Source organism: Pogona vitticeps, chromosome 4 (assembly GCF_051106095.1).
Source record: "Pogona vitticeps strain Pit_001003342236 chromosome 4, PviZW2.1, whole genome shotgun sequence".
In the NCBI taxonomy this organism is placed as follows: Eukaryota; Metazoa; Chordata; class Lepidosauria; order Squamata; family Agamidae; genus Pogona; species Pogona vitticeps.
In genome coordinates this window covers 210,470,769-210,496,633 of record NC_135786.1, presented here as the reverse complement: position 1 = coordinate 210,496,633, position 25,865 = coordinate 210,470,769, and the positions used below count along the sequence as shown (strand labels likewise).

Below are 25,865 nucleotides of genomic sequence, written 5' to 3'. Positions count from 1 at the left end.
TTCAGATGAAAACCTGGAGCACATTGCCTACCTCTGCAAACCTGGACTCACCAGCTGCCCCTGCCCTGGCATTGCTCAGCTTTCTGGATCCATGCGATGAATGAGTGTTGTGCACCTGAGTACTTTGGAATAAGAAATCAGGACACTCAGAGTGGAACATCAGTCACCTACCCTATACCAGATGATCTCCAGCTTCCCTCCATATCGGCTTCTTTCCATATCTGATTCTGCAACAATTGAAGATTGAACTTGGGATCTTCAACATGTGCCCCTTTTCCACAAATGCCAGTACAGTACAGTATTTTAGATGGGGCTGACTTAAAGGGAACTGTGGAGAGGGTTGCAGATGAAGGCAGCAATTCCAGATATTTCCTGGGGAGAAATCTCACCAATTTACTTTGTTTCCCAGTAGATTGTGCTGTTAGAGAAGGAGAAAAATACACCCAACATAGCATTGTTTTGCAATTCTATGTTTCCTTATTTATTTATTCAATCATACATATGCATAAATCATTCTCACTTTTTCTGATAACAAGCCGTTGCTGGAATACCAGCTCCTTATCTCAAACAGTATTGAAAAAGTTTCTTTCTTTAGCAAGTTTACTGGAAGATGCCCCCTTTTTATATAAAACTACAATTCTAGCTAATTAAATGCACACAGTCTATTCACATTATGATGCCTGTTGCATTCTAGATAAGGTAGAATAATAAAACATTCTTTCCACATTTCAAAATATTAAGTGATGAGTTTGTGGAGAATGTAAGATACTGTACAGTAGATCAGAAAAAACAAATAGATAGTTAAATTCTGTGTTATGGTCACTTATCTACATAGAAGAAGCTCTTCTACAGTTAGTCATAAAACATGTGATAATCACAACTCTGTATAGGTGGCCTTAATATTAGCATCCTACTAAATATTTAGCCTTTGCAGCTATTTGGTAGAATGTTTGCTTCTTACTTGGTGGCTTCACTATCAACAACTCTCTTAAATTTATTTATTTGTTTGTTTGTTTTATTTTATTTTATTCTATTTCATTTTATTTTTATACTACCCATCTGGCCAAGAGCCACTCTGGGCAATTTACCAAAAAACAAACAAACAAACAAACAAACAAACAAACAAAACCACAACAGCATAATGAAAGTACCAATTTGACCAAACCAAAAAGAAAATAATAAAATACAAAAACAGTGCAATCAAAGTGCATTAAAATGCAATTATACTTCATGAGCTGTCACAAAACAACCACCACAGATGGAATTGTTATCATGTTGCATGAAGTCAGACAATGTGTTTGCCATGGAGGAACCTCACAAATTCTGCAAGCGGTCATCAGTATACGACTATATCTCTCCAAGAGAAATTTGTACATCAGTGGTATTGATCTTTCCACTCTAATAAAGGGAGAACCTTAGAATCTGAGAACTGCAGAGCTGGAAGGAAACCAATGGATCACTGAGTCCAGCCCCTGTCAAGAAGGTACAGTGGAGAACTGAACTCTCAACCGCTGGCTCTGCAACCAAATTCCTAAATCACTGAGCACCTGTAAGAAAATGCAGAGCATGGAAGCTGGCTGAAAGCATTTGGGTAAAAATTATAAGAAAGAGGAAAAACAGTAACATCACTGTAGGAGTCTGCTAGTAAGATCAAGGGTCCCCTTGACCGACTCTAGGGGGCAGTGCTCATCCCAGTCTCCAAGCCATGGAGCCAGTGTTTGTCCGTAGACAGTTTCCGTGGTCATGTGGCCAGCGTGACTAGACACAGAATATCGTTATCTTCCCACCGAGGTGGTCCCTATTTATCTACTTGCATGTTGACATGCTTTTGAACTGCTAGGTTGGCAGGAGCTGGGACAAGCGACGGGCACTCACTCCATTGTGTGGATTCGCTCTTATAACTGCTGGTCTTCTGACCCTGCAGCACAGAGACTTCTGCGGTTTAACCCACATGCGCCATCACATCCCCTGTAGGAGTCTGCTACTGATGTGCAAATTTGACCAAAACTCTAATACAGCCTCAGCTCTTCTGGTAAGTCTCAGTCAATACTTGACATTATCATGAAATCAGAACATATTCTACAACTCACTTAAGAGAACAACTAAGGGAAAAAAACTTAAGTATTAAACCAGTTCCAAACCAATTAAAATACAATGTATAGTAGGACCCCATATCCATGGGATCAGTATCTACAGTTTCACTTATCCAGAGTTTGTTGCAGCCCTATATACAATATACAAGGGCCTTGTGGGCCTTTCCCCCATCCTTTTGCATGTTTTATATAGGGAGTGTTCAGGCATCCACAGTAGATTATGAAACCAATCCTTCACAGATATGGGGGTCCTAATGCAAATGAAGATTCTTATTCAGCACCATGGTGCTGGGAAGGCACAAAAGTTATCAGTTTAGGAGGCTTTCACAATCTATTTTAGATCAGTATCTTACCTTTTATACTGTGTCTTGTCATGTGCTACCTAATGTCTTCCCTGCTTTCTCGTTGAATAGATAGCTGCAACAACAACAACATACAAAAATATTTGAATTTCTGAGAGTTTGGGGAAAGGCATCCAAGGTTAACTTCAAATTTTCAGTAACAGATGTCACAGCTTTTTCTAGATAACTAAATATAAATCAATTTCTTGAACTTCAGCAGTCCTTTACACCAGTGGTCCCCAACCTTGGGCCTCCAGGTGTTCTTGGACTATAACTCCCAGAAGCCTTCATTGCCACCTCTGCTGGCCAGGATTTCTGGGAGTTGAAGTCCAAGGACGTCTGGAGGCCCAAGGCTGGGGACCACTGCTTTAAACAGTAGGCTCCCCATTATAACACAAGTCTTGTAATTTTGTGTCCCCCCCCCCCAAATGCATGGCAATAACAACAACAATGACAATTTAACTAATTTCAGTGCCAGATAATGCATTCAAATGAAAGGAAAGAGTGTAAACATACATATCAGAACCATATAAAATACTAGCTAAAAATCTTGGGATGGAGATTGGTATTTTCGTTCCTAACCAGACAAGAAGTAGCAGTCCTCAGCAAAGCTTAGCTGGTAAATTGGGCACCTTGGATGCTAAATAAAACCCACAAGGCAGGGTGGCTGAATTATTTGACAACTGTAGAAAAGCAGCATCTGGAAAGATGGAATGCATGGAAAACAGAAAATAACAATGCTGCCAAAGAGCAGCCAGGTGATTAGACAGAATAACTTGGGCAATCCATCATGACTCCAAGCATGAATATTATCCACCTCCATTGAATAATATTTGTATTGGCTCCTGTGAACAGGCATGCTTCTTATGAAATCTTAAGAGAAAATGCCATATTTAACAGATCTGCTCATACCTGTTTAATTAGCCATAAATATCTAGTCTCCTTCTCCACAGTTCCCAAGAAATTTTATACAAATGTTGCTAGCTATGGGATATCTATGTGGGTGTATATGCTTTGCAGAGTTTTTCCTCTGGTAGAATCTCAGGCACCTATTTGTAGGTGATAGAAGACTTCTATCTTGGTCTCTGGAGAGCTGTTGTCATCCAGAATACATATAATTGGGCTAGAGAAACTTCCCACAATCTAATGCAGGAATAGGAAATACCTTTATAGATCACCAAATATGTATAGAAGAGCCGAGGTGTGTGTTTTTTATATATAAAACCTCGGCTCTTCAAACAAGGAAGCCAAAGGACATTATGCATACTGTATATCCTCCTGCATATCCTTGTGTTGAAACTACACACATTTCTATTTGGCTGGGAACAGGGTGACACAAACTCTGTTTCCCACAACCTGGCACTCTAAAAAAATGTTGGGCACATCTGGAGGGCACAAGCTTAGGGGAAGCGTGGGCCAAATGAACAAACAACATCCGCCCTGAACTAGACAACTTTATCTCTATTTGTCCAGGCTAAAATGTGCTCCTCTGTAAAACTCCCATGCCCCACTGCCACATGATCTTCAGCTCCCATTGCTTCCTCAACACCCATTGAGAACTGCTTCTATAAGGCAGGGAATGTACATTCTAGTTAACAGCAAATGACGTTTCAGTCCATGTTGCTTACAGGTCATTTGACTCCATGTCCTCTTCTCTTGCTCCTCAGTCAAATGTGTCTTCCTCTCCCCCTTCCTTTCTTTCTGTTCACAAAGAATTGTGCCACAAAAATCAGAGTAGCATGTTATTATTAATATCCTCATAAATTTCTTATATTATTAAGGAACCCTTCCCAGAAGTCAGAAATGTTGCTTTTTTGGAATACAAATCCCGGAATCCCCCAGGTAAGATGGTCACTGCGCCATGCTGACTATTGAGTTCTGGGAGGGATAGGTCAATGGCATATTCTGGTTGGGGGGATTCTGGGTATTTTAGTCCAAACAAACAACTTTTGTAAACTCTGACTCTTTGAAGACTAAATAATTGTTATGAGAAAAGATGCATGCAGTGCTTATTCTTTCATATTAACCTTACAATATCGAGAAGACCCACCAGCTCAGGCAGGAAATCTGGCTCCTTCCTATGTTAGCATTTCTTCAGCTCCTGGAGGCTGCAGTATCAATGTGGAAGGAAACAACATGGTTGGCTCCTTCTCTGTGTTCTGAAGCTTAAACAAAGTCTGTACAGTAGTCTGTTTAGCTCAGTCTTGTCTACAATACACTAACTGGCAACTGCTCTCAAGGAATACAGAGAAGACTTTTTCCACCTTCTACATATAAAGCATGGATTATGGTCATTCCATGGCTACAATGTTCTCCTGCTGCACATATCCTTATACTGTGGTCAGAAGGCACTGCTGCAAACTTGCTGAAGCTAAATAGGGTTGAGTCTCACCAGTATCTGAATGGCAGATGGTCTTGAGTTTTGTAGTGGAAGAAAAGCAATTTTTGTCCAGTCGTGTCCGACTCTAGGGGGCGGTGCTCATCCCCGTTTCCAAGCCATAGAGCCAGCGTTTTTGTCTGAAGACAATCTTCCGTGGTCACATGGCCAGTGTGACTTAGACACGGAACACTGTTACCTTCCCACTAAAGTGGTCCCTATATATCTACTCGCATTTGCATGCTTTCGAGCCGCTAGGTTGGCGGGAGCTCGGACAAGCGACAGGCACTCACTCCGTCACGTGGATTCGATCTTACAGCTGAAGATCTACAGACCTTACAGCACAGAGGCTTCTGCAGTTTAACCCACAGCGCCACCACGTCCCACCACATACATACATACATACATACATACATACATACATACATACATACATACATACATACATACATACATACATACATACATACATACATACATACATACATACATACATACATACATACATACATACATACATACGTGCACAATGTTCTGTAAATTAGAATTGCATTGTATCTGCTTCACCCTTTTTGTTGAATATTCTTCGTTCTGCTTGTTATATGTGGAAGGATGGCCAAAAATTAGTGGTTCTGGTACTTCAGTATTATATACCCCACTGATAATAGCTGATGTCATTTCCCAGTTATGTAAAAGAAACCCACTCAACTTTAATTTAGGTTTTCAGAAACTGTTTAAGGATGCTTGCTTTGCTCCTTTTCTCACAGCACATGAATATACTTTGCTGGCAAGGGAATTCATAACATGAAAGTGTCAATCACTGCAGCAAAACATTGTTCTCATTTCAGAATATAAGCCTAATAACAGAAAAGACACACATTTGTGGCAATAGCATTAAGTCTCCATTGAGTTAATGGGGAAACTAAACAGATATGTCCCCTGCTTCATTCATGTGTTGAATCTCCATGGACAAAGACTGAAGAATAAATACATATCTGCATTTTTTAAAAAAGAGAACCTTATGAACTTCAGCTTGATTATATTAGGTTCAAAGAATCCAGCACACCATTGACAATAAACATCTAATCTCTGCCAGAGGTCTTTCATTAGGGTGAAACAAACAAGCAACTATAAACAAGTCAGGAATGTCATGTTAGCTCAAAGTTTTGAAAGAGTGCCTAGACATGCAATTCTTGGCGTGCATCACATCAGAAACATTTCCCTTACTATGGGATAAACGGAAGCACTCATCATTTTGGCACTACTGCAAATCCTCCTTAGATTTTCTAGCAGTCCAGGCAAAATGAATATTATTTAATTGTCTTCCTGCTAGCAAATCCTTAATCTCTAACCTTCACATGAACTAATCCTTCACCTTCTGTCTAAATGCACACAAGCTGTTCCTCACAGATGTGGCATTTCCTTGTGGATGTCCTTGTTATGTTGTAATTATTCCAAGCAGAGTAAAAGAAAGGTGATAACTGTCCAGTGGTGGAAATAACACTAATTGGCTTTTGCAAGAGGAAGTAGGGAAATAATAAACACTAACTCCATGGATTGCTGCCTTGTCGTGGTGAAGGGGCTTGAGTAATACAGAGAACTATGGACTATGCCGGCAAGGACACCCAAGACGGACAGATGATAGTGGAGAGTTCTGACTAAACGTGATCCACCTGGAGCAGGAACTGGCAAGCCACTCCAGTATCTTTGCCAAGAAATCCGCATGAACAGAAACAAAAGGCTAAATGGGAGGAAAGCGATGACAAACCTAGACAGCATCTTAAAAAGCAGAGACATCAGCTTGCCGACAAAGGTCCACAAAGTTAAAGCTATGATTTTTCCAGTAGCGATATATGGAAGTGAGAGCTGGATTGTAAAGAAGGCTGACCGCCGAAGAATTGATGCTTTTGAATTTTGGTGCTGGAGGAGACTCTTGAGAGTCCCCTGGACTGTAAAGAGAACAAACCTATCCATTTTGAAGGAAATCAACCCTGAGTGCTCACTGGAAGGAAAGATCCTGAAGCTGAGGCTCCAATACTTTGGCCATCTCATGAGAAGAGAAGATTCCCTGGAAAAGACCCTGATGTTGGGAAAGTGTTAAGGCAAGAGGAGAAGGGGACAACAGAGGATGAGATGGATGGACAGTGTCATTGAGGCTACCAACATGAATTTGACCCAACTCTGGGAGGCAGTGGAATACAGGAGGGCCTGGCGTGCTCTGGTCCGTGGGGTCACGAAGAGTCGGACATGACTTAACAACAACAAAGAGAGATAATGGTGACCAAGCATTGATACACCAGGTGAACAAAACAAGGACGGGCTACTGAAGGATTGTCTTCTCTTGTATGTAACTGTGGGATCTGCCACACAGTTACACTAAGCTGCCACCAACCATTCCCTGTAAGAAGTCACACAGACCAGGGATGGATTTTCAAACAATAAAAAGAATAAGGTTTATTTAAATACACACAGGGAAAAATAAACAATCAGGTGAATAACATAAAGTAACGTGGCTTAGTTTCACTCATACATACACACAGTTTGGTTCACACAGAACCCTTAACTTAAAGCACAGACCCTGAACCTATCAGTTCTGGCTAACCAACAGACACCTGAACCTATCAGGTTGGTACTCTGACACACAGTAGTACTCTGTCTGACACACAGACTCCCACAACAGCTTCTTCTTCCCAGCTGCTGCTTCGTCACAACCCAGTGTCTCCCAGCATCTCCCTCTCACCACACAGGTTTCACATTTATATACAGTACAGCCCCTCCTCCTGATGTCCCGCCTTCCACTCCCCATAGGATGGAACTTTCCCTCCAAACCCATGACAGACAGGTAACATCAGTGCTGTATGTAACACCTCCCCTCTTTATAAGTTGTTTTGTAGGGGGAAAGCTAACGTGCTTTTCACCAAAAAAACAACCTGAATAAAATACACAAAAACAGTTATACATACCATATAATACTTACTTATCCTTACACTCTAAGTTAACCATAGCAATTATGCATTTAAACATTTACCATTAACATTACATCAATTTTACCTTTATTCATACAAACCAAGTAAAAAAACAGGTACATTTTACTTTTTGTTCACCAAAATATACACATAGTCCATGTTTCTTTCGCCGTCTTCATTCTTCAGGTCTTCTCGATAAGGCGTCAGCAACACAGTTCACTGACCCTCTGACCACCTTCACTTCAAAGTCATAGTCCTGTAGGTTTAAAGCCCACCTCATAAGTTTGCTATTGTGGGTTTTCATTGTCTTTAACCATTGCAGTGGTGAATGGTCAGTGCACAAAACAAAATGTCTTCCCCAGATGTAAGGCTTGGCCTTCTGGATCGCGTAGACTATGGCCAAACACTCCTTCTCCACGGTTGCCAAATGTCTCTCACCTTTTTGAAGTTTCCTACTCAGGTAGGACACTGGATGCTGGTCACCATTCTCATCCTCCTGGCACAGAACTGCTCCTACCCCGCTGTTAGACGCATCGGTGTAGATGATGAACTCCCGGTCGAAGTCTGGAGCACGCAGGACAGGATAGTTGATTAACGCCTCCTTCAACCTCTGGAACGCCGCCTCACAGTCGCTGGTCCACGGGATGCGGTCATCAGCCTTCTTCCTCGTCAGATCGGTCAGCGGAGCCGCAATCTCGCTAAACCTCGGGATGAACTTTCTGTAGTAGCCCACCAACCCAAGAAATGATTTGACTTTTTTTTTGGTGTTCGGTCTGGGCCAATCACGAACTGCTTCTATTTTGGCCTCTAGGGGTTTTATCACTCCTCCCCCTACCATGTGACCCAAGTATTTTATTTCTGGGCTACCCAGCTGCAGTTTGTTCTCTTTACAGAGCCCAGGCCAAAGCACTCCCTCCCCTGGGTTAAAGTGCCTCTCCCTGCCTTCCTGGTCATCCCAAGCTTTCTTTCTGACCTTTTGAGCTTGCAGGGTCCCTGCTGCTAGCTCTAGGTTTCTCTTTAGGTCATGCCTTAAAGAGTCTATATATGTTACAACGTCTTGTGGGTCATCCTGGGTGATCTGCTCCCAATTTTGTTTGATCAAATCAAGGGGCCCTTTCACCCTTCTCCCAAATAAAAGTTCAAATGGACTGAACCCGGTACTGGCTTGTGGCACTGATCGATAAGCAAACAAAAGGGATTGCAGCTTCTGGTCCCAATTGTTTGGATTCTCTGCCAAGTAAGCCCTAATCATGCGCATTAGAGTCCCATTGAACTTCTCAGTTAACTCCTTACTTTCAGGATGATAGGCAGTGGTTTCCTTGTGCTTAATTCCACAGATTTGCCATAAGCGTTTCATGAGCTTTGATGTGAACGATGCGCCCAAATCTGTGATTATTTCTGAGGCAAATCCCATCCTGGACATATACCCCACCAAGGCATCTGCCACTGTGTTAGTTTCAATGTTAGTCAAGGGTATGGCTTCAGGGTACCTCGTGGCATGGTCCACAATTGTGAGAATGAACCTGTTCCCCCTCTTTGTGGCCTTGGGCAAAGGTCCCACAATATCCACCCCTATGCATTTGAACGGAGTGTCAATCACAGGCAAAGGGCACAACTTTGCTTTGGTCCTGTCGTGGCTATTCCCCTGCCTTTGACACACATCACATTGTTTACAGAACTCCCTGATCTGCTTCCCTATGTCAGGCCAGTAGAAATTCTGTGTGATTCTCTGCTGTGTTTTGTTCACGCCTAAGTGCGCAGCAAACATGTCAGAGTGACCCCTTTGTAAGATCATGGGGCGATACTTTTCAGGTACCACCAGCTGACTTCTGATCCCATCTCCCCCTTTTGAGATATTCCTCAGGGTTTCTCTATATAAAATCCCCTTTTTCTCCAGAAATCTCACTGGGGTTTCAGGTGTTAGCTGGGCGTCAGTCACCTGTTCAAAACACTTTTGGAGAGTGGCGTCTGCCTTTTGCTCTTGTCCAAATCTGCTGTCTGTGGTTAAGGTTTCCACCACAGCTTCTGAACTCCCCTCTGCTTCCGTCTTTGGCTCATCATTACCCCCCTGAACTGTCCCTGTGGTGGCTTGTGAGCGTGTAATCACTAGCACCCGTTTCACATGTTCAGCCAGGTCATTTCCCACGAGCACGGCTGCTGGCAGAGTCGATGAAATTGCTAGCCGCCAATCTCCCCTCCAGCCTTGAAAGTTGACAGGTACCTCTGCTACTGGCAGAGAGATTACCTGCCCCTCAATCCCTGCCACCTTCATGCTCTCATTTGGGATTATAAACTCCCGAGGAATAATATCTGGATGGCACAGGGTTACCTGGGAACAAGTGTCCCGCAGCCCCCTATACTGACGGTCAAGTATTCCTACGTCCACCCCGGCTGTCTCAAACAACTGAGAATCTGTTTTCACCAGCAAGCAGCGCTTTACCTCCACAAGAGGACCATTTTCCTCAGCCTGATCAGCAGAGGTAGCTGTTCCAGACTGAGTAGCCATGGCAACAGGCTCCCTCAGTGACACTGAGTCTTGCTCTTTCTGGACACAGAACACAGCTTTTGGCTTGGTTCCACTAGACTCCTGAGGCACCATTCCTTTTAGCTGCTTCAATTTCTCACACTCTGAGATTAGATGACCCTTTCCCTGACAGAAATAACATTTTCTGGTGTATTTTGATTCTCTCTCATCTTGTTTTGGTTTTCCCTCCAAAATCTGAGGTCTTGGTTTCATGTCTGAGGGCTTCCCTTCACCATGGGCCCCTCCCCCTTGCTGGCTTTTCCCTGGTCCCTGAGAGTACTTGCTGTAGGTTTCTTTGGGTTTACCTACAGATTTCCCCTCACCCAAGGGCTTTCTTATTTGGGAAATAAAATCTGCGATCTCTGCGGCTGCTGCCACAGATTTCGGTTTCCTTTCCCTCACCTGGAATTTCAATTCCCCATGCAGGACTGAATAGAACTGTTCCAGTGCTATCAAGTCTTTAAGTTGCTCATAGGTCTCTGTTCCTTCCTGCGATAGCCATTTCTCAAGCAGCCTCACCAATTGGGCCCCCACTTGGGTAAAAGTCTGTTCTGGTTTCTTGGTGAGGGACCTGAATCTTTGTCTCAGCTGCTCCGCATTTATCCCATGTCTGGCAAACACCAGTTTTTTAAACTCTGCAAAATCTTTCATCAGTTCCTCAGGCATCTCGGCATAGACCTCAGCCAGGCTACCACTGATTAAAGATCGCATGATGGTCATCTTCTCAGTTTCCCTCACTGAGAAGTCCACAAACGCTCTTTCCACTAAGGAAAAGAACACCTCAGGACAATCTCCCTTGTGGTACACAGGGAATTTCTTCAGGTCAGCTTTAGACAGTTGGCCTCCCTCAGAATCCCTATTGTTATTATTGTTCTGGTTCATCAGTTCCAGTTTTCTCAATTCATACGCCATCCTTTCTTTTTCCAGAGCAATTTTCTCTCTCTCCAATCTTTCCTCCCTCTCCATTCTCTCTCTCTCTAATCTTTCCTCCACTTCAAATTGCCTCATCCTCAGTTCATGCTGTTGGACTATGAGCAATTTTCTGAGTTCTGGGTTCTGCTCTCCTGTGCTGTCACCTTGCACTGAGCCAAATTCATCCTCAGAACCTTGGTCAATCTGGGGGTCTTTCACTTCACTCATTTCGGCCATCTGGCTTCGAGTCAAGGGCATAATCCCCCCTCAGAACAGGCTGCTTTAAAAAGTCAAGCCTCAAAATAAAACGACCACTTTTTTCCTTCTTGCCTCAGAACCAGCTCTCCCTAGAGATTGCTGCTGTTCTTCAGCACTAACTTGTAACAGTAGCGAGTCAGAGCCTGCCCCCCTCTGCTGGGCCTCTCAGCTGGCAAGCTAGATCACTGTTACTACGCAGTTTTGCCTCAGCTTTTTCCCGCCAAAACTAGGCTGCCTCAGAGCACCTTAATCTAAGTCTCCCCAGTTGGCACGTTCTTCTACTAGCGCACCTCCCCGTGAGGTACACCTAGAAGATTACCTACGCGCCTCAGACTGTCCCTGACTAGACCCCCCTTGCTCTGGGCACACTTGCCAAGGCTTTGCTGGACCACTGGACAACTGGACCAGTCGTATCCCACACGCTGGACACCAATCAATGCGACAAACCCAGACCTACTGGGATCTGCCACACAGTTACACTAAGCTGCCACCAACCATTCCCTGTAAGAAGTCACACAGACCAGGGATGGATTTTCAAACAATAAAAAGAATAAGGTTTATTTAAATACACACAGGGAAAAATAAACAATCAGGTGAATAACATAAAGTAACGTGGCTTAGTTTCACTCATACATACACACAGTTTGGTTCACACAGAACCCTTAACTTAAAGCACAGACCCTGAACCTATCAGTTCTGGCTAACCAACAGACACCTGAACCTATCAGGTTGGTACTCTGACACACAGTAGTACCCTGTCTGACACACAGACTCCCACAACAGCTTCTTCTTCCCAGCTGCTGCTTCGTCACAACCCAGTGTCTCCCAGCATCTCCCTCTCACCACACAGGTTTCACATTTATATACAGTACAGCCCCTCCTCCTGATGTCCCGCCTTCCACTCCCCATAGGATGGAACTTTCCCTCCAAACCCATGACAGACAGGTAACATCAGTGCTGTATGTAACACCAGCTACACTGGAGGTTCTCTTTATGGATGTCCCACTTTGTGGACAGGTCAGTTATGACCACCACTAACTGAGGTTTGAGCAGGGAAAGTGTAAAAATGAGGTTTTTGTTACCCCAGTGGGTAGGAGGGCATAACCAGAAATGACACTAGGCCACTTGCAAGTATAATTTGATTTATTTGAGTTTAGAACAGAGAGAAAATAATGTCTTTGTAAATTCAAAAGGTTGAAACATTTTCAGGTAGTCACATTTCCTGAAGAAAATGATAACAGGCACAGAATCAAACTCATTGTTCCATACAAGAATTTTCCCATGCAAAGCAGACTATGATTCTATTTTCACTGAAGTTGTCTGAATAATGCAATCCTGAGCAAACTCAATTAACTCTTTCAATGAGAACATCAAGGCCTATGAAATGAGCAAAGTATTATCTTGCACCACCTAAAACTCCCTCCAGTCCTGGCTCTTAGAAGCAGGCCTAAGTTCCAATTACCTAACAGCAAAGCTGCCAAATAAAAATATAATTAGAAAAGATATTGAAATATTATATCTAATCCAACAAAGAGCTTGATCCTGTAGGTCCAGACAGGTGAGGTTAGCAGAGCCTCCTCCTAGATCCCAGACGGGGGCCCTGGAGAGGCTCAAAGGGGAGGTTAGTTAGGAGAAGGAAAAGTTAGTCGGGGGGGGGGAGTCCTGCTCTCTCAGGACAGAGGGTCAGGAACCAAGATTTAGAACAAAGGTGAGGGGAGGGAAAAACAGCTCCTTCTCTTGAGCTTCAGTGGCTTTTTGTTTCATTGTTGTTGTTGTTTAGTCGTGTCCGACTCTTCTTGACCCCATGGACCAGAGCATGCCAGGCCCTCCTGTCTTCCACTGCTTCCTGGAGTTGGGTCAAATTCATGTTGGTCACTTTGATGACACTGTCCAACCATCTCATCCTCTGTCGTCCCCTTCTCCTCTTGCCTTCACACTTTCCCAACATCAGGGTCTTTTCCAGGGAGTCTTCTCTTCTCATGAGATGGCCAAAGTATTGGAGCCTCAGCTTCAGGATCTGTCCTTCCAGTGAGCACTCAGGGTTGATTTCCTTTAGAATGGAAAGGTTTGCTCTCCTTGCAGTCAAGGGGACTCTCAAGGGCCTCTTCCAACACCAAAATTCAAAAGCATCAATTCTTCGGTGGTCAGCTTTCTTTATGGTCCAGCTCTCACTTCCATACATCACTACAGGGAAAACCATAGCTTTGACTATTCAAGCTTTTGTTGGCAAGGTGATGTCTCTTCATTTTAAGATGATATCGAGGTTTGTCATCACTTTCCTACCAAGAAGCAGGTGTCTTTTAATTTTGGGGCTGCTGTTGCCATCTACAGTGATCATGGAGCTCAAGAAAGTGTCACTGCCTCCATATCTTTCCCTTCAAAGTTTCCTGGATTATGATTGTTTTCTTCCTCAGTTGTTAACCACAAGATGGTTCCTCACTGGTGAATAACATGGTGGGGCCAAAACCTATGGAAACAGTTCTCTATGGTTTTCAGGGGGTAACATAACTCTAGGCTCTGTATCTAGCAACATCCCGAGCTCATGGGGTAACAACTTTTCCAGGGGTTCACGCATCATGTGTACATCTCCATACTGGCCCATTGTTTCAGGCTCAAAGAATCACAGAATCATAGAATCTTAGAATAGTGAAGTTGGAAGGGGCTCACAAGGCCATTGAGCTGAACCCCCTGCTCAGTGCAGGAACACAGATCAAAGGCTATCTGCCAGGTGGTTGTCTAAGTTTCTCTTGAATGCCTCAAGTGTTGGAGCACTCACCACTTCTCAAGGTAATTGGTTCCACTGTCAGCTGTGTCAGTACCATGAAGTTGTTCCCAGCATCCCATTTTCCAGGCAGCTAACATTTCCTGCGCTATATGGGAGCCAAGCCTGCCTCTGAACCATTTTCTTGCTGCTTCTTCTGGCTTATTCTCCTTTTTGACCCCCTGTTCATGACATATAGGTGTCTTCAGGATAGGACCTGTGTAACAAAGTGCTTCATTCCACAGATGTGGTGGGGGCTCTTCTTGCTTAGACCACACACAACTAGTGGACAGGATACATTTAGTAGTTACATCCCAATTTTAGAAAATTCACCCCTGATGATTATCCATCACCTGGTTTGTTAATTTTGTGTGTGTATGTGTAATGTGTAGACTGCATAATGAAATTGTAAGCAGCCCAGATAGTGCCTTAAGCACAATGTGGCTGTATATAGACAGTGGGCAAATGCTTTGCTTTGCTCCACTCCTTTTTATTGCTGCAAATGTGTGCACTCCAGGCATCCTTTCAATTGCTGCCTTGCCCAGCATGGATCCTTTCACAGTCTCTTTCACCAACTGCATTCCTATGTGTTCTTGACACTGCTCTTGACCTTTCAGAGCTCCAAGCACTTATTGGGGATGATGTAAACATGGCAGTGTAACCTTGGGATTGTGATACTACTGCTCTGATGACAACTGCAAGGTCCTACCTGGCACTGCTTTGAGCATATGGAACACAGAGCAGGACCACTGCCCCTTTCTAAAGGAGGCAGCCACACAGTGCTGAATTGACCTTATGATCAGGACTCGGAAGAACTACCAAGTTGATTGCAATAGCCAGTGATGGTGTACATAGGGATCACACCCACAAAATAAGGGATTGGACAAATAGACAGCCTATGCCCACTGTCTATTTGAAAGTAACCAAAGCATCACGCCACACCACCACACCCTTGAAAAGCACAGCAGAGCAACCCACAGAACAGCTGTATTATGGGTCTCAATGACTTTGTAGAAGCTTTAAAAGCCTTCTTCTCAACAGAAGATTACCACGGCTGCAATGGAAAGCTTTGCCTTGTAGATGGGTCATCACCAATAATACCCATGCACCAGCTGTAGCAGAACAGAGCATATTACAGCCGTTGTATGGATTTTCCCGCAAATCTTTGAGAAGATGCCCATTATACTGATATGGCCAGCCTTGACTAGAGAATCTCAGCAATGACAAGAGTTCTTCATATCTCATCCGTGATGCTCCAAAGTTTATCTGTCTGATCTTTGCTCATTATCTTTATTTCAAGCTGATAGATTTAATTGACTTGATTTGCTATGAAGGGACTTCAGTAATTAAAAGGCACACAAACTCATGCACAAATGTTGAGCTGAAGTGTTGGGGGGCCTGAATGATAAAAGAGATACTAAGTAGGTCATGATTTCTTAGATCTTTATAAAAATGGCTTCAGGTTTTTATATAAGTGAAGGGGAGCTCTGTGATTGAGGAAAAGAGAAACGTCTCCTTAGAAACCGCTTACAAAGTGTTCAGTGCCGCTGTTCAGCAACGGCATTTCAAGCTTCATAATGATGTTTTCGATAGGAACTAGATGAATGAAAGCAAAAAAGGAGAATATTTGTGAGGTTTGTTTTGTTTTTTTAAAATCCAGCAGTAATTTCAGCTGGTATTAAATCATTTCCAATAGCTGAGGGGTTGGAGAAGACACAATACATTATTTAACTGATCTTAAAATTTGGGGAGATGGAACGATGCTTCCAGGGTTTAAATCAGGGCAAAAATGCCTCAAGCCAAAAGACACAAAGCATTTCTCAAAAAAGTCCTGTGGAATAAGGGCTTTCTAAAAGAGACAATCACTTTTCGTTTGGTGTTCACAGCAAGCTCTCCTGCATCTAAAGAACAAATAGTGAAGATGAATTATCTCAAGATGAAATAGCATCTCATTATTCAAACAAAAGAATACCCCCCCCTCCAAATCACAATGAAAAACACCTCAGCGCTGGCAAGGAAGTTTTTAGCTTCTTCATAGATGATGCAAATTGCTTTCTTAAGTTAAAACTGAGGGGTAAAGTTTTCACCATTAATACCAAAAATAGAGAGGCTTACTCTGAAAGCATGCAAAAGTAAGGAGAATGCTCCTGACTCTCTCTCAGCTGCCATAGGATCCCCTAGGTTATTCTCCTCCATAGTTTGTTCCATGACTTGGAACACACAGTTTTCTGTATAACAGGTTTATTAAACTTGGAGTCAACTCAGGAATAGAAACATCATCGAATAATATAGAGCTTTTCTCTTTTATGCCCAAACTAGACTCAGTCTCCTCACTATCATCCTTGACTATTTCCCTCCCTTGTGTCCCTGTGGCGTAGCCTCTTTCCCCCTGCTTACTTGGACTGACAGGCTGAGAAAGCCAGACAAGGGGTGCTGCAACAAGAATGGCTTATGATATGTGGGAGTGAGAGGTTGATAATTTTGCTCCCCATTCCCTGCTCCAGGCAAGATGTTTGACAGGCCAGAATTGAAGGGTTCTTTCTCTTCTTTCTCCCAAAGCACTCTCCTCTCCCTCTCTCGTCTTCCTCTTTCTCTCCAGAAGAGCGTTTGTGGGCTGGTCTTGCATTACGCAAGTGCTAGCCTCTGCCTTGAGAACCCTTTGTCCCTCTGAACATACTAGCACTTTTCCTGAGGGGAGAACTGTTCTCAGGGCTTATACCTCAGCCAGACAGGACTCTACCCTAGTTCTTCTGTAGCAGCTCTCCAATTCTCCTCTTTCTTCTCCTCCATCTCCCCTTTCTATATGGCTTCATTCTTTACCTCAGGTTTTTCCTGTCCTGATTTTCCTCTGCCCTCTCCTGATTCTCCTTTTCCCCCTTCTCCTTTCCCCCCTTCTCCTCCTTCTTCCCCTTCTCCTCTAGAGTCCTCTCATTCCTGTCCTGGCTTTTCTCTTCTCTAGCCTCCTCCCCCCTTCACTCCAAGTCCAACATGGCTCCTCCCATGTCTACAGGGCACCTAGATTTAGGGAATTCTGTTGGGTCTGGGGACAGCTGATGTGGCCTGCTGACAGGGATCTGGGCATTCCTGGCCACTACCTCACAGCTCCCATCCCAAAAAGCCTACCACCTCCTGTATCATTATGATAAAATATTTACTAGAATGACAAAACAGAAATATCTCAACATAATAGCAAGACATTACAGTTTCCTCCTTCGTCTGTTGATTGGAATAAAAGTGTGCTCTATCAAATGTCTGCTGTTTTAGAACACAAAAAGGGAATATTCCAAAGTGCACAGCCATGAAACTGTTATTTTCCAGCTTGAGGCCTTGAGGGGGTCAGGTGTTACATTTCTACATTCATCAGCAGTCCTTCCCCCCCTCTTTTCCCCCTAGCTTCTTGAAATTTCTGTCCCAATCATCAACAAACTAGGTAGGTTGCAATAACTTGGATTAAAGAGGTCAACTACTGGTTTCTTCAATAGTCTGGTCAAGATTGCAGACTTGAAGTCGCTGCAGTGGAGAAGTCGAGTCAGTGGCTGTTTTGCCCACACCCTGTAGATAGCATTCTGGATGATTACATTGAATGACATTAGTTAGATTGCAAAACCTGAAAGCAATGTTATGTTGACTGATAACTCGAGGACAATTCTCACAGGTAGCCTAGGGTGCTTGAAGAATTCATGTGGTGGTTAGCAACAAACAAAAAAGCCACAAATACAAGCTATATTTAGCTTAAGGCACATGCTGCTAGTAACTAAGCTTCAAATCAAGTTGCTTTTGATATAATATCACCCTGATAGGGTGTTTGAGGTATGTGAGATGATCAAGAAGTGAGTTTCCACGACCAAGTGTGGATTTGTACCAGGTCCCTTGAGTCATACTCTGTCATTCTGTCAACTACACCATAATAGGTCTTGATTGTTCCTTGGAGGAGGCATTTTATAGGAACAAAACCATCAAAACCAAACAGTAATTTTATGGGGTAGTAGTCATTGGTATCAGCAGAAGCACAGAAGGCTAGATTGGGGTCTCTGGAGATCCAGGGCCTGAGATTCCCCATCAGTAATGTACCTGATCCACTCCTATGGGTTGGGCTCCAAGGTCAAATATATAGGACACTAATACCTGATGGCGACTAAGGGATAATACCAGAGATTGGAAGCCACAGGTATTTGTTCATACAGGAATCTATAGCTATTTCATCAATGCTTTTTTCATGACATATTAACAGTTCTGCCACGTCTAACAAATACGGTCCATTATACAGACTGGAAGTTATATAAATCTGGATCGGATCAGTGTCTATGAAGGAGAATGACTGAGCACTTTGCTCTACAGGTGAAATGGGAGCTGTAAATATAAGATTTAAGTTATTGCTTTATGTGAGATCCAAGTTCTACACACCATTTGGGAGCGGAAAGAAACCCATTTTGCTCCAAGCCTCTCATTCCTTCCAGTGTTCTTTGTCTCAAGGGGCTTGCACTGCAAACCCAAAAAGAGGCTGAAATATCCTTGTACTTTGGATTTAGAGTTAACAAATTTAGTAAGCAGTCTAGAACACGTTAGTTATGAGTCATTCATTGACACCAAGAAGATTTAAATTGTGTCCATCACTTTTAATGGGACTCAGTTGTTTTGGCTAACTTTATCTAGATTGCATCTATTACGTCACATTACTTATACATAAGAAACACAGAAGGAGCGGATAGGAGCAGAGGAAAAAGAGACTGAGTCAGAGAGAGCTACCTAGTAGAATGGGGATATGTTAATGCACCTAAATTTCTGGATGAAATAGGACATAAAATGGAACACTTCCTAACGAAGCTGGTGCTACAGGAGATCAGAGAGATAGGCAACAGCTGGCATGTGGCAATCTATCAGAAATCTGCAGTGATGGCTTATAGAGAAGCGGAAGAAAACAGCTTGCACAGAAGTCTCTAATTTTAACAAGTCTCCAGCTGAGGAAGGGCTGAGGAAATAACCTGAGTCATTTTCTCTCCTTGAAGGAACTGCCATTTGAAAATCTAAAAAGGAATCAAAGGGCAGGTGTAGGAAGCACAAGGAAGAAGCCGGAAACTTTGCACATGTGTGCGTGCGTGCCTGGATGTCTGAGGAGACCAGCCTGAACAACAAAAGAATGGATTGTTCTTTTAACTATCAAATGGGGGGGGGGAAGAATGTGGGCTTTGGGTTAATGGCCAATTTTTGAACAGTGTAGGAGCAAAGCTCAGACCTGTCTGAAAGTTACATCCTGAAAACAACCCTTGCTTTTAAGTTTGAGCAAAAGGTGTGTGAGTCCTATAGGTTACCCTTGCTATTAGCTCAGAAGGTGAAGAGTTGGCCCCTGGTGTTAGGAACAATTTCCAGAAATTATATTGAGCTAAAAATACATCCTGTTGCGTCATATCTATAGTCATAACAAGAAAGGACAGGAGGGCAAGGGGAGTGAATCTCAGGAGCCACCGGAAACATTATTGCTGCTGTGTCAACTGTCTGAAAACTCCTAAGTACTAACTTTTGCGACTGGCAAATCTACAACTGTTGACGCTGAGGAAGACATTTTGCTCATACAGGTAGGACAATGTTTTTAAATAAATTCTTCTTTGGTGTCTACTTAAATTAGTGACCTCTTCCTTTTGCTTTCTTTGCATTTCTAAAATCTGCCAAGAACATGACCCTCTCTATCAATTGCAAGCTAGAAGGAAACCCAGGGTCAAATTACAAGTTACACTCAATGAATAGCATGTAGCTACATCTCCCTTTCTACTTCCTGATAAAGGGGGAATCCTTCTCAGGAAAGAAATGCAGGGAGAAGAAAGAGTCACCTCTTCCCTCCCCAGAACAATGTGGATTAAAATTGCCACACTTTCTCCATGTGGCCATTGTCACCCACAAGGTCTTTTTTTTCTAAACTTGTTAGCTACCTGGGTTAGGGAAGGAGGTTTGAACATACAAAGAGTATTATAAAATGTGAATAAATCAGAAAAAGAACAAGCATCAATCCTTCTCTACATTCCAAAAGGAGGTGATGGAGAATAGGGACCAGGAAGGATTAGTGTTTCCCAAATAAAGTTGAGAATGAACAGCAAATGAGTGACTTGCCTCCTTTATTGTATGAAATAAAGGACTTAAAGGACTTAATAATAAAGGAAATAAAGGACTTAAAGGACTTAATAATAAAGGAAATAAAGGACTTAAAGGACTGGTCCAGTTAAACAATACAAGAAGCAGGAAAGTGGGAAGAAATGAGAAAAAAAGGAGAAAAAGAAATTGGATGTGATGAGAAATGAAGGAGGCAGGTTAAGTATTCTTACTGATGAAGAAAGAGATAGGTCAATGAAGTCTGAAATTGAGTGGGACTTTTTTGAGACTTCAAAGGAATCTCAAAGAAGGAGAGAGAATTATTGGGAAATCTAACAGGCCAATGCTTCAGTGTCCATTTTAAATGTTTAACAGGAGAGTGGGAACATTGGTTAACCAGTTCAGTTAAGCAAAATGCAGGCTAAGATCTAGGCAACAGAAACCATGAGATGTTCTAATTGATTTTGTTGATTCTATAAAAATAAATGCTTGCAACTGTTGAAATAAATTAAGATATGTAGGTTGTTTATTCAAGTTCTGTTGCCATACAGAAGAAGTGTAATAATGTTTTGAAACATTGGCAGTGCAGATGTGGACAATGCCTTGAAGGCCACACATGTAGCCATGGTGGCCTGGGGATTTAAGGAGGATAGTGGGGTGAAAGAGAAAGATTGTTGGGTGGATGCGGCCAACTGGGAGACATTCAAGGTTCAGGAGGTATTGGCATTGCTGGAGCATTTGACAACTGCCTGGGAGATCATCCATCGCTCAGACCCTGATATGAGGCATTGGGAGAAGTGCTTCGTGCCACTGGAGGAGGCCACCCAGGCATGGCAGGATGAGGCAAGGCAGTGTGAAGTTGATGGAGAACCAGCAACGGGCACACTGCTGGCAGAGGAAGCAGCACAGGGGCAAGTGACCCTGCAGCCAGGATCTCACTTGAACAGCAGACCTGATGCCAGCCAGCTGACCCTCAACCCATCCCATCTTCCTCTGTATGTTGCTACTCTGGAGAGCCCAGCCGTGCCCACATAGACTTTGGCTGTGCCTCTAAGGAAGAATTCTGTGCTGCTTCTGCCATGGGTGGTTATAGATGAGTGGCTGGGAAAAGGGCTTAGGCTACATTAATCCAGGGCCTTCTGAGTGCCTGCACCCAGCACCTTTGTTGCAGCACTCCATGTTTGGCACACTTATGAAGAGTTCTGGAGTTGGTGGAGGAGGCTGGGCTCCAATCCTCCCAGTAAAGGACTATTACGGGCTCATTCCGTTGGTTTGAACTATTCAGAAGAGCAGTCAACTCCCTGGTGTCCTAAAAGTTCCTAAGTTTTATTGTTGAGCCCCGTCGGCCTGTTCTAAGTTGTGTCGCTCTAAATACTGACTGTGTCATGATAGAGAAGGGTCTGTGTGGGAGGGTGCTCACAGTAGGAAATTGCTAGATGTAATGCATTAACAAAACACATAAAAAAGAAAAATAAGTTGTTTCCTTAAGATAGAGCTTCAAGCTTCTTCTCAACAACAGAAGTTGCTGACGCGGGTGGGGGTGAGAGTTGGGGTGGGGGAATGGATTTTTATTTATCTGTTTGCTGTTTGCATGACCATCATTTATTGTAAGCTCTTGTACTTGGCGTTGTCATGGCTACTGACCAAGATCTGAAATGGGTCCACGATATGCCTTCTATTCGGCCATAATTACACTGAGTCTAACAGTCAGCCTGTAGTAATTAAAGGAGGCAGGCTTGAAGGTGGATTTGATGGAAATCGTTAAGACTACGGGAAGTGAAAAACACGATGACGGTTTGTTGTTTTTTGACTGCCTGCTGCCGACCAGGAAGCGGCCTCAGTATCAACAGTGTAATTACAGATGTTGTTGGAAGTGAAGTACTTCACTTTAGTGACAAAATGGCATCCTTTCAGAAGATAAATGCCACTGTAAGGTCCAGGCAAAATTGCTAAAACAAATCTATCTTATTTTAAGTAGAAAGAAAACAACTGGTCTACTTTGGAAGAACAAAAATTGGTTTCTTTGTACTTTCTCAAACATTGCTTGCTGACGTTTGAACAATTCTTCATTGGCTAGGATGGGACCTCAAAAACATTATGAAGCCTAAATAGAAATGTCACCAACAAGACCAATTTTAAACTGCTTTGAACAAGAATGTTGACTCAATTATCATCTATCCAAACTCACAGAGATTATTCTTAGAGCGGCATCAGGTTCCTCCCTGTTAGAGGTTGAGCAGCACTGAGGCTATTCTGACTCTGAATGATGGTCAGTTCTAAACAAGGGTGTTGTGTTTTATCCACAGTATCCAGCTTGTTGGTGGTGGTGGGCAATGTGTAGCCTGCATAATTTATCTTTAAACTGCCCAGAGAGTGCTTTAAGCACTATGGGGCCATATATAATAAGCACACTTAGCTTTGCTTTGCTTTTGTCTTAACCAAACCAATTTCTGACACTTTTCAGCTACTACGTTCTTCTCCTTCCTGTATTTCGTATTCTATTTATTTGACTTTGAATAATCAGTTGTAACAATCTGTACTTTTTGTTGACCAAAGCATTCCCTATATTTCATATGTTTCATGATTTTCGGGTCTTTATTCATTTGCCTTAGTTTTTCTTAGCTGGTTATCTTCTTATTTCAAGAAATTCTGAATCATAACATCATATGATAAGCCCACATTTCAAACACTTCTATCTTTTTATTAGTTGGATGGGTTAAGATCCCCAGTTGCATGCCATCTGGGAAAACAGAATACATAGTACGAGAATGGACAAGGTACTTTCTGTAAGCCAGTTTTAAGGTTCTTGCTGTGTATTGGATTATATATGTTACAGAAGCTGCACTGGATCATATCACTTCTGTCTTCTACTGCATGGCTATCATACCAATATTCATTCAAGCAGATGCAAAGGTACTTACATTTGTTAACACACTCATTTTTTTTACTATCAAGCAGGAATATAACCTGTCTTACAATCATAAACATAATAAATATAATATTCTTCATCTAAAGCACAAAATGATATTATTATTATTATTATTATTATTATTATTATTATTATTATTATTATTATTATTATTATTATTATTATTGTTGTTGTTGTTGTTGTTGTTGTTGTTGTTGTTGTTGTTGTTAGTAGTAGTAGTACTACTACTACTAGTAGTAGTATACAACTACCCTGTTTCCCTGAAAATAGGACCTAACCTAAAAATAAGCCCTAGTATGATTTTTCAGGGTGCTTGCAATATAAGCCTTACCCCCAAAATAAGCCCCAGTTAAGTGAAGCCCCACCCTCCACCATTGTGCAGCAACCAGAAGGAGATGACATGATTGGATTTGAATAAATGTAGATTGTTGTAAATGAAAATAAAACACCCGCTGAAAATAAGCCCTAATGCATTTTTTGGAGCAAAACTTAATATAAGACCCTGTCTTATTTTCGGGGACACACGGTATGTATACTCCTAATCATCCTCAAATGATCAGCTGCAAATATGAGCTGCTTGAGACAAACAAAGAACAATAGGTTCAAAATCTTAACTGGTCTGTTCAATGTATCTGCTGATATAGCCCCTATGAAATATTGGTTTAGCCCAAATGGGTGGGGCTAGGAAAGATTGGGGCTGTCAGTAAGAGATCGGAATCAAAAGAACAGGAGAGCTGAAGACCTTCCTGGTTCTCTCTCACAGAACAGTGCTTCTTTTGAGATGGCATTTGGAGAGTGATGGCTCTTGAACAGGGTATTCCATGCAATCTCCAGATTTCATTCACACACACTTGAAATCAACTTATGGAAAGCAATGGAGCTTCTGTGTGCTCCAGAGGGTGCTGAATACCCCCACGTGTGAATGCCAGAGAAAAGACAACTGTGCATGCAGTAAACTGTTGCATGCACAGTAGAAACAAACAAGAGTTGGGCCAAAATATTTAAAATTTACTGTCTAATGAATCAGGACTCTGTTTCATTGAGAAAAATGCTGTTGTCCTTTAATGTACCCATTTAATCTATCATTTAATCATGTAATTTATTTATTTTTATTATTTATTTTAGTAGATTTATACCCTGCCCATCTAGATCAAAGGTCTACTCTGGGCGGCATTACAAATTTAAAAACAGTAAAACCAGTGGTGGGATTCAAATAAATTAACAACAGGTTCTATGCCCGAATGGCAAGCAAATAAATAAATAAATAAATAAATAAATAAATAAATAAATAAATAAATAAATAAATAAATAAATAAATGCCCAGGACAGCGGGATCCAATGAGAGTTTCTTCTACAGTGGTCTCCCTACTGCGTATCATCACAACTACTTCTCAAATGATTAAGATATCTGGATAAGTGTATCTGTTTGGGCATGCCGCTGCTGTTAACCTCACCATGGGCATGTGCCAAACACACACACACAAACACACACCTCACAGTGGGTGCTTATGACCAGGTTTGACAGAGAACTGACACATCTCTCCTTCCCTTTACCTCCTATTTCACCCTAGCTCACCAGTAAAAATTGCTTCCCTCCCCTTTCCTGCTTCTGAAATGACTGATAGCCCTGCTTGTTGTTACCTGGAGGCTGCCTTTGCACACCTGTGGAGGAGTTCTTCTCCCCCCCCGCTTCCTTCTGGCTTGGAAGGTATGGTCTCTTTTCAATCTGTTGCCACTCCACCTCAACCCCACCACCTCAATCGGTCCAGAACACTGCCAAAGAGCCCGAAAAACCCACAACAGCCAATATCAACAAATGCTTGATTAGTATGCTCTCATGTATGTCTTTTCTGGAGAATGCTGCCTTCTCATGATGGTCCCTCCCCCTCTGAGTCCCTCCGGCCCCCACCCCCCCCCCATGTTGACCTGTGGTCAAGATGCGTCTGAATGTCTGGAGAGAAGAGTTTCAATTCCCCTTATCTATTGATATGTTTATGTGTTTTCCTTTCTTGGCCCTGGATATATGGCCTTCAAGAATAGTAAGTCTTACTAGTGTTAAAATACTGATAGCTGTCTTCCTCCTTCTAACAGAGTGGGCCATCTCTGTGTGCCATTTGTCTCCCGAAATTGCCAGTTTTGGGGCCACTCTAAATGAGGCTTGGAGGTTTCATCTCTTTGTGGTGTGAGTGACTTTTCTATTGCATACCTTGCTTGCGTGGATCAGTGAGACTGTCACTGGTTCATGCATTGGATATTCTCTGGGATTTTAAAAAAACTGTTTCTAGGCAGAGCAACAGTCTTATGTGGTACCTTTAACTTGAAAAAAATCATAGTAAAACGAGGACGGTTGTTTGTTTGATTGAAGCGGTCTCACCCCAAAACTTTTTCCCTCTGTGTCCTGCCCTCATGCCTTGTCAATCACACACCCCCTCTGCCTCGAGGCCATGGGCTTTCCTCCAGTGACATCAAGGACTCATCCTCCCCCCTTTTCCCCCAGTGACACCTCTGCTCTTTCCAGGGCTTTATCTCTCTCACCCATATCCCACTTCAGACGGCTCAGTGTGGAGTGGGAGGGAAGGCAGTTAATTGTGCCCCCTCCTCCTCGCTAGTCGCTGGTCACCTG

At 42.7% G+C, this 25,865-nt stretch overlaps 1 long non-coding RNA gene across 1 annotated transcript; it reads right to left on the bottom strand.

The window, feature by feature from the left end:
* Positions 1–261: 261 nt before the first annotated feature.
* LOC144589271 (uncharacterized) lies at positions 262–4,140 on the bottom strand. Its single transcript, XR_013545309.1, has 2 exons — positions 4,063–4,140; positions 262–2,510 (listed from the first exon to the last, which is right to left on the bottom strand). It is a non-coding gene; the product is annotated as an uncharacterized LOC144589271 (long non-coding RNA).
* Between the last annotated feature and the right edge of the window lie 21,725 nt (positions 4,141–25,865).